The sequence below is a fragment of the Calidris pugnax genome, unplaced genomic scaffold (assembly GCF_001431845.1).
Source record: "Calidris pugnax isolate Ruff unplaced genomic scaffold, ASM143184v1 scaffold231, whole genome shotgun sequence".
In the NCBI taxonomy this organism is placed as follows: Eukaryota; Metazoa; Chordata; class Aves; order Charadriiformes; family Scolopacidae; genus Calidris; species Calidris pugnax.
The window spans coordinates 36,282-45,267 of NW_015090996.1; positions in this window are offsets into that span (position 1 = coordinate 36,282).

The following is an 8,986-nucleotide window of genomic DNA, read 5'->3' on the forward strand; positions in this document are numbered from 1 at the left end:
AATTCAATGTTGGTATAATTGCACAACACACTTCATCTCCACTCTGTAATATTTTTTCTGAGATGGTAAATCAGCAACAGATCTGGAACCTTCTTGATCAGTATCCATGCCCACCAACCCCTGGTAAAGGATAAAACTTTGAGGCAATTGAAAAAGAAAATGCAGCAAAATATAGAAATAACAGCAGTAATTAAAAGATCTTTTTTCTTTAAATTTTGGAAAAAAATTTCAAATATCTTAGTTAATTTTTTCTGCTCAAAATAATGGCAATTCTGCTTTTAAAGACCTTGCTGATATTCCAGTTCCTTTCCATTTCCAGAAAACAGAAAATATTTCTATGTCTAACTATTTTGTAACTGTAAAAGGGGAACCCAGTGTTTTGAAACAAGCTGATCAGTGAGTCTGGCTACATTCTTGGCAGCAGCTGACCTGCAGCCCCCCCCGGATGATTTCCACTTACATCTTATAACGTTTTGGAGTTTCACAGCCTGTGACATCCCTCCTGCCCTTCATCAGCACGCCCAGGGTCTAGACTATCCAAAGCCCCAGGGCTGTGCCCATCTGCCCTGCAGCGAGGTATATTCTCAATTCAAACAGATGCTGGAGCAATGCAAGAGCTGAGATTTGAAGCAGGTTCAGCTGAAGGGGCACAATAAAGCAGATTAGTGCAAGAACAAGGTTGCACCCATAACTGTAAGATGAACCAAATAATGGAAAAAGTCCAAATAAGACAGGGGAAAGCAGAACGTGCCAGTACTGGTAGGCACATTTCTAACATCAGGGATCATAAATGTTTATTTCCTGAGGCATGCATTTTAGAAGGACCTTTCCTAGCAATACTTTCGTGGGTGGATAAGAGTTGGAAAATACCTTTTTCTGTTGCAACAACATGCTCTGAAGTGTTACAGTGCTGCAGCTCATGGCTCAACTCACAGAGGAGAATGAATAAAACCAAGGCATATTTACTTATGGAAATAAAAGCTGTAGGTTTCTCCCTTCCCCCTCCCCTCCACCCCCATCCCCACCCCCACTGACAGTGCCAAGTCCTTGCACTGTTCAGTCTCATCCTTAAGCCTTAAAAGCAAACTTGGGGATGAAAAGTGTGCCTTTGTTCCCTGAAGTATCAAAGGAACTATGATGTTCCTTTCTCATGCCAATCATTATAACAATCATTAAGTCAGCACAATAGATGCCGGGCTTTCATGTCCTTAGGGTTGATGGCACATGCACAAAATATTACTGTTATTGTTTTTATTGCTATTTTTAGGCATATTCTTGTTAAGACTACAGCAAGCCTAAGAAAACAGCAGACGTTCAGTCGGTGGCTGTGGCTGCTGAAAGGTCTCTCTTGGGAATCTCCTGTGAAGATCCACGTGAGAGGGGTTAGGAGAGGCAGAAGTACCAGGTGAGAGTCCCCAGCAGGAAAGGAAGAAGCCAGATCAGCTTCATTCTGGTCCCGCTTCCACCGGGCTTGTGCTACAGAGGGGCCCTGTTGGCTTTGGTGGGACAAGAATCAAGCATCATCTAGCCTCTCAGTGTAACATACTTGGTGCTAAATTCTGCCAAGGAAAAGATCTGGCAGCTGTAACTTTCTTTTAAATATATTTAGCTGTTGTTGCAATTGAAAAGAAAATACTGTAAACAAGATTACCAAAACATATTGACTCATTCTCAGGTGTTTTGGGAAAAGAGGGGCAGATTTCTTTAGCGTAGTGGCAAACCAAAAAGCTTATCTCAACTGGATTTTGCTTTAATCTGATTTAATTTTTGTTTGTGTTTTTATTATTGGCATGAGGGAAATTGTAGATCTGGAACCTTCAAGGTGTTCTGGAGGGTGTTAAGTTTGAAGATAGATGCTTATGATTATTCATACAGCACAACTAAATCCTCAGATCTAGTCAACCCAAATCACCAGTAACAAAAATTACTCTATCAAGTGCATGTCCCACTCCTTTAGATTTATCTCATTTTACAAATGGAGAAACTGCAGTCCACTGTGGCTAAAAGATGCCAATAGTTGCAAAAGAAACCAATGGGGAATATAAATCAATTGTTTCAGGTTCTAGCTTGAAACATAATGCTTCCTCTTAAACACACACAAAAAAAACACCCCCAGCTTGTGAAAAGCAAGAGATCATAAAGTTCAAATGACTGAGCCCCAAGTTAGTAATACACACTCTCTAATTGCCACATGTACATGATTGCACTGGATTAATCTGGGCAGTGAGGTCTGCACATTGCAATACCTTGGCTGATCACATAATTTAGTTCCCAAAAGCCTGACATTGCAAATCCTTTGTTGACATCACAGAGCATCCAATCTGTGTAATCCCTGAGGGATAAAAAACAGTGGAAGCAGGTATTCCAATGTACCTTGTGAAAGTCAAGCCTCTGAGGTTAAGTGAAGGTCAATAAAAGTATGGGAAAAGGCAAAAGTAAGACAAAAGAAAGATTTACCCAGATGTGCATCTCTGGAAGACCTGACTGAAATGTCTTAAAGACTTTTCTCGTGGTCCTTGCTAGAGGTTTGGCACGGGCCTGAGGAATCCGTCCCTGTTTTTTAAATAAACCTCAATGCTTGTTGTTACAGGAGCCCACGTGTGCGTGTGGTCGCTGCCACAGATGTTTAGAAATTCAGACAGGGTGGATGACTTGAGGAGAGTTATTTGTTCTTTATGTTCGTCATTAAGTACTGCCGTATTAATCTGCGGTACCTCGTAGTCTGTGATAGAACATGTAATTTGACCAAGTATTTTTTCACTCCCCCACGTATGCCAGACATTCCTAGCCAGAACTTTCTACTTCCAAACATTATTTCCATACTCCACTCTATCTTGTACTGCTTTGGTAAGTGGTCATTGGCTGAACATAACAGAACAGTGGTGCCTGCCAAGCATAACCTCCCTGACCAGAAATGAAGGCAGCGCTCAGCTATCACCGACTGTTAAGTCATAAATCAGTTGACATGAGTCTGGAACACCGATGGATGATTTAATGTCTCAAATTTTGCAAATGCTTTGCCTCACGTAGTGTAAGTGATCTGGGTATGGTAAAGTAATACTGATTTAGAAAATCAAGATAACTTAATGTTGATTCTTTTAAAAAATTACCTATACAGGACACATTTAACCACAAAACTGTAACACATGACCGGCAGCTCTTTCTGGAAGAATTGCAGAACTAAAACAACCATAGGGTGAGCACTGAAGCAGCAGCATAAGGTGTAGCTGGTTGAATATTCACCCATTTAATCCATCATATACGTTTACAACGCAATTTAACAGCTACTCATGTTGATAAATACCACAAATGACATTTCACCAGAACATTGTCAAACTAGGCAAATCTCACATACTGAATGTTAGGTTCCTATGTCTCCTCATGTAATTATGTTGATTTCCCCCCACTCCTCCAGATACAAAAAGAAAAGGAAAAAGAATAAAACCCCTGCTTTGTCAGCGTACCTCTTATTCTGATGACCTTCTGCATCTCATCTGACAATGGAGTAGGGCGGAAGCCACGGAGAAGGAGAGCATTCTTGCTGGACCTTGCTACGCTTTGTCAGTGTAGCTCTTATTCTGATGACCTCCTGCATCTAACAATGAAGTAGGGCAGAAGCCACAGAGAAGGAGAGCATTCTTGCTGGACCTTGCTCAGAACATTGTCAAACTAGGCAAATCTCACATACTGAATGTTAGGTTCCTATGTCTCCTCATGTAATTATGTTGATTTCCCCCCACTTCTCCAGTTACAAAAAGAAAAGGAAAAAGAATAAAACCCACGCTTTGTCAGTGTAGCTCTTATTCTGATGACCTCCTGCATCTAACAATGAAGTAGGGCAGAAGCCACAGAGAAGGAGAGCATTCTTGCTGGACCTTGCTGGGTATTCCCAAGACAAGTTGTAGCTTAGTGTTACTCAGTCCCCATAAAACCTCACAGAAGCACTTTCCCATCCAGTCACTTAGAATCATAGAATCATGGAGTCATAAATTATTAGAATTGGAAGGGACCTTAAAGATCATCTGGTTCCACACCCCCTGCCCTGGGCAGGGACACCTCCCACCAGACCAGGTTACTCCAAGCCCCATCCAGCCTGGCCTTGAACCCCTTCAGGGATGGGGCAGCCACAGCTTCTCTGGGCAACCTCTTCCAGTGTCTCACCACCCTCACAGCAAAGAATTACTTTCTAGTACCTAATCTAAGTGTCACCCCTCGTCCTACCTCCCCTCCCTGATGAAGAGTCCCTCCCCATCTCTCCTGTAGCCCCCTTCAGGTACTTGATATACTGCAGAAACACAGCAACACAAAAGAAAATACATGGAGTCTTAAATGTCTCAGAAAGGAGATAAACAAATTGTTTATCACTTTTTGGCCATGGCTGCTCACTGGCCTGTAAGCAGCAGTAGGATGTAGGACAATACGCTTCCGGTGAATAGTAGCAGGTATCATTTTTTTAATGTATCAAATGGCACCCAATAGACATATCTTGCATAAAAGATGGAGCAGAAAAGAGTTGCCCCAACATTTGCTCAGAGTTTGCACATTTGGCTATTTCTTTGCCAGCTTCAGGTCTTTGACTCCCTGCAAAGCAGCTACAAATCACTCCAGGTCGTTACACAGAGAGCTACAGCTCCTCAGCAAGGACTTTAAGACACAGAGAGGTTCACAGGCAGAGGTTGCTTTAGAGCTGCCTTTGGTATAGGTTGCAGGCAGACAACATATGATCCCCTACCCCTGCCCTTACCTGACCAAATCTTCTACCCAGTCCCATGAGGACGTTCCTCATAAACTGCTTCACTCCACATCAGCAGGAACTTTCCTAGCTCAACCCTCCCGTGCTTCCCTCTGCTTCTCTCAAACCACGTGAAGCAGACCAGAAATGTCAGGCTTTGTGTTTTGATCATACAATTTAGCCTAACTTTTCCCATTGATTGATGGAGTAAATATGCATTTGTGTTGCCAGTATATGAAGAGTGTCTTGAAACATGTAGTCTTAGAGAGCTGGTACAATGCTCTCTAAGACTACATGCTGGTACAATGCTGGTACGATGCTGCAGTTCCTACTTCACAGAGTGCACAGAGAAAATAAAGCCCAGGTCTCCCAGAGTATGGAGAAACCTAACCTTTATTGATTTCCTTTGAGTCACACAGGAAGCTGCTGCTAAAAGAGAGGATCCAGAACCCAGGATAGCATCTTAATCACCATCGTCTTGCAGTTAATCCAATTATCCTTCCTATTTATACAGTACTTTTCAGTTGATCGCATACAGTGGAATGCTAGAATGTAATTTTGGGAGCTCAGCAGCCAATTGCCAGGCTATATCCACATTCACGGAGACCTATCAAGCTATTAAAATGCATTTTTGGAAATTGGAGACTGCCCTAGAAAAGGCTGCGCTGCAATTTCCATGCACTGTCAGAGTAGATCGATCAAGAGCAGCAGCTCGGGATCCTGGCCTACCACGAGGGACAAAGGAATAACCAGTTGTCCCTCTTTGCTAATCAGCTACCCCTCCACAGGCAGCTGGCAATGCAAGCAGGGTACCTAAGGGCAACCTGCAAAAAGATTATTTAATATTAATGAAATTCAGTAGCCTCTGAGGTAAACAAGTGCTCCTCAGAGGAAGGCCCTGGAGTCAAGCCCCTTGTTGCCATTTGGGACTCATTAAGCAAAGAAATAATCCAGTGGAAATGGCTGCTTGTACAAAACTGAAACAGTCTCCTCTCCCTGAGACAGATTTTGAAAGCCAGACAGATATTTCCCATGACTTTATGTGATTTATTGCAGCATGCTGGCACTAAGCAAGGGGGTTTGACGCCGCGTACATCTGATCCAAATTCTTCTCATAGAAATGATTTTTGATCTGTCGTGTCTATCTCCTAAGTTCAGAGGTCCCTGGGAGAATGACTTTGTTCAATGCAAATAGAAACAGTATGGAAATGAAACCCTTCCTCTTGTAAACTCTTCTGCAGGTTGAGACCCTCACACCGACTCATAGATCTCTAGTGTCAGACCTGCTTTCACATGCTGCTTAAGCATCACTCTTTACGAACTAGCACTGTGTTCAATATAAGGCACAATTTATCAGCTGACAGGTGGCATTAATTTGATGACGCCGTGAGAATGCTTAAAAAATTAAATTATTCTCAGCATTGGTTAAGAGAAAAAGAATACAGACAAATAGGCCACGGTAGAGACAACATGCATGAGGGAGAAGTTTCCCCCAACTTTTCTCAAGAAAAGAAGCCTACAGCATTGCAGGAAGTTACCCCTGCTCTCTTTGGGTTAAATGAAATACAAATATAATTATGGGGGTGAAGGCTGCAATGGAGAATTTTGATATTTTGTACTGGGAGCAATGTTTAATGGCCCAGTAAAGCTGTAATAACATACAGAGCCATTCATCTCCAGGCCTCTGGGACGAAAATAGTCCAGACGCAGCCACCACGAGGTTGTTATCTGGTGAACATCCAGTAAGACAGAAGCTGGACGTGTTCCAGACACTTCCAAATGAGCCCTGTGTGTAAAGCTGGTAGTTATAAAACTATTTTCAGTTTCTGTCCAGAAAGGTAACAAGGTGAAAGAGAAGTTCAAAGATCTTGCCTGTGGTCTTGGCAGACCCAGCGAGGGCTGCAGAGAAGATTGACTGTGGAAGTGGAGAATTTGGGTTGGAGGGATACCAAGAGTGTTTGTCTTGGGTCCCTCACACACCAACACGATTTAAACTTTATGGAGCACAACAAGCCTGGCACTGGAGCCAGGTTTATGCAGCTTCTACACAGGGTGACACGCAGCCCCAGAAGCACAGCTGGTGTCTGGCAAGACTGTGTGACAAGATGCACAAACAACTGCAAAAAATTTTAAGAAGCTATGACAAAGAAAAGGACCTTCTTACAAGCCACTCATTTTACACTTTTCTTGTAAACTTAAAAACCTGCAAGAATCGCACTTTGACCTTAAAAGTTGTAATCTCTGTTCCAGGGTGTTTTCTAGCTGGGATATTATAGCTACAACTCAGACTGGTCTGTTTGCCCAGAGGAAACACTGTCAGCAAAATGCTTCTCCAACAACTATACCAGATTGTCCTGCAACAACTACACTGTGTGTCCTTTCCCTCGCCATCGGCGCACAAATCAACACAAGCAACCCAGGGAGCAGGAGGGATTTATTTTGTAGCTGTTAGGACTTGCCTCTCACATGAAGGAGATAATCTCCCAAGATTTACTCCTACGATGGGATATTCCAATCATTCCATGGATTTCAGGATTAGTCATGTCTGAGGTACAATTTTTTTCTTTTTTTTTTTTTAAGCTGTTTTGAAATGTCAGGAGTGAGAGCTCTCAAAATTAACCGCTTGTGGGGCCAGTTGTGAAAGAGTTGAACTCAGTCAATACTTTCCCATGCTGTTGCACAACAAAAAGCAGTGGGACGGGCCTCTTATCCCATTTGGAAGCATCATCAGAAAAGTGCTGGGATGGGGCAAATCAACTTTGAATTTTGCAATGCACTTCAAGGCCTAGCCGAACATCCACAAGGAAAGATCTGGTGGTCGTTTCACCACGGGCTTCACCAAAAAAAAAGTGGGATAACATTTTCTAATTCTTTGTCTCTTCCAAACATAAGGGCCGCTTGGTGGGAGGGTGTTGTGTGCTTTGGTTTCCTGTCAGGCCATGGAGGGCCGGCTGAAGAAGCAGGATAAAGCATTTTCCTTTTGCCTCCAAGAACTTTGTGTTCACATCCTGGGTATTGTCTGAAGTGACATAAGGCCAAAGAGATTTTCTATTGACACATATGTTCCTTGTATCAAACCAGTGAACAAAACCCACCACAATACAACTGAGCCAACAGGCCACATCATTTTATTTTTTTTTTAAATAGGAGACAGTAACAAAACCAGGTGATCCACTTAAAAATCTGACTGAAGCTGGTCACAGACTTCTAGTTAGGTATTTCAAAGTAAAACATGAGAAACCAAGCAGCTTGACCTCACCTCAACAAATTTTACACCAAAACAGTTTGATTGTCCTCAGTCTAAGATATGGTGCAAATCTAATACACAGTTCACCCCCTAAGCTAAGTTCAAGGGGGAAAAGGGGTAGAAGAAAACAGGGAAAGGATCTAAAACCCCCCCAAAAGTACTCAAACCTGTTTTTTCAATTTTGTTTGTGTTTTTTTTTATTAATAGGTAGGTTTTAAAATGACAGTTGCTGAAAATATCTGGAGAGATTTATTTCCCTGTCTTCAGACAAGAACCTGTCTCCTTAGTTTGACAAACTTGACCCGGGAGGGTTCCCTCCTGCAACTATTTGCGTAGGAAACCGTGTCGAGGAGTCACCCCACGTGTTCAGGGAGAGGTTTGATTTTACTCAAATGATTCATGAAGTTACAGTGTTGTGTTCTCTTTGGATGTTTGATGTTCGTGCTGACGTAATTTTCATGTTTTGAAGTGTCATATCTTTTGTTTCTCCTTCTACCTGCTTGCTTTTGGGGTAGTCATCAGACAATGAAAATATTCCTCTAAAGGAGTACTCTGTGTTCTCATTAAAAAATACTCTAATTGTCCAGGCACTTGCACAGCCCAGCCCTGTTTATAAGAACCTCAGGACCAACCTCTGTGCCAGAAATAGTTTACGAGGGAAACTGGAAGTGTTTAAGCCACTCTATAACTTGCACAAGGTGAATGTAAACATTCCACCTGGGCAAACAGCAGGGGAGGAATTGCCGTTACAACTCTTGAACAAGTGACGCCAGAGAAAACAGCTGAATCCAGGAGAGAACAGTGTGACAGACTCCAAAGATTTCTAAAACTAAGCATTTAGGAAGATGCCCTAAATTCAAGGCAGCCAGATGCCTCTGACTGACACAAACCCTACTTTTTTAGACCCCACCTTGATGCTCCAGCTTTGCACTGCTGGTACTCCCCACACAGCCCCTGTCTCTATCCTGCAGCAGGACCCGTGGTGCCAAGATGGGGTCTTCAGGAGA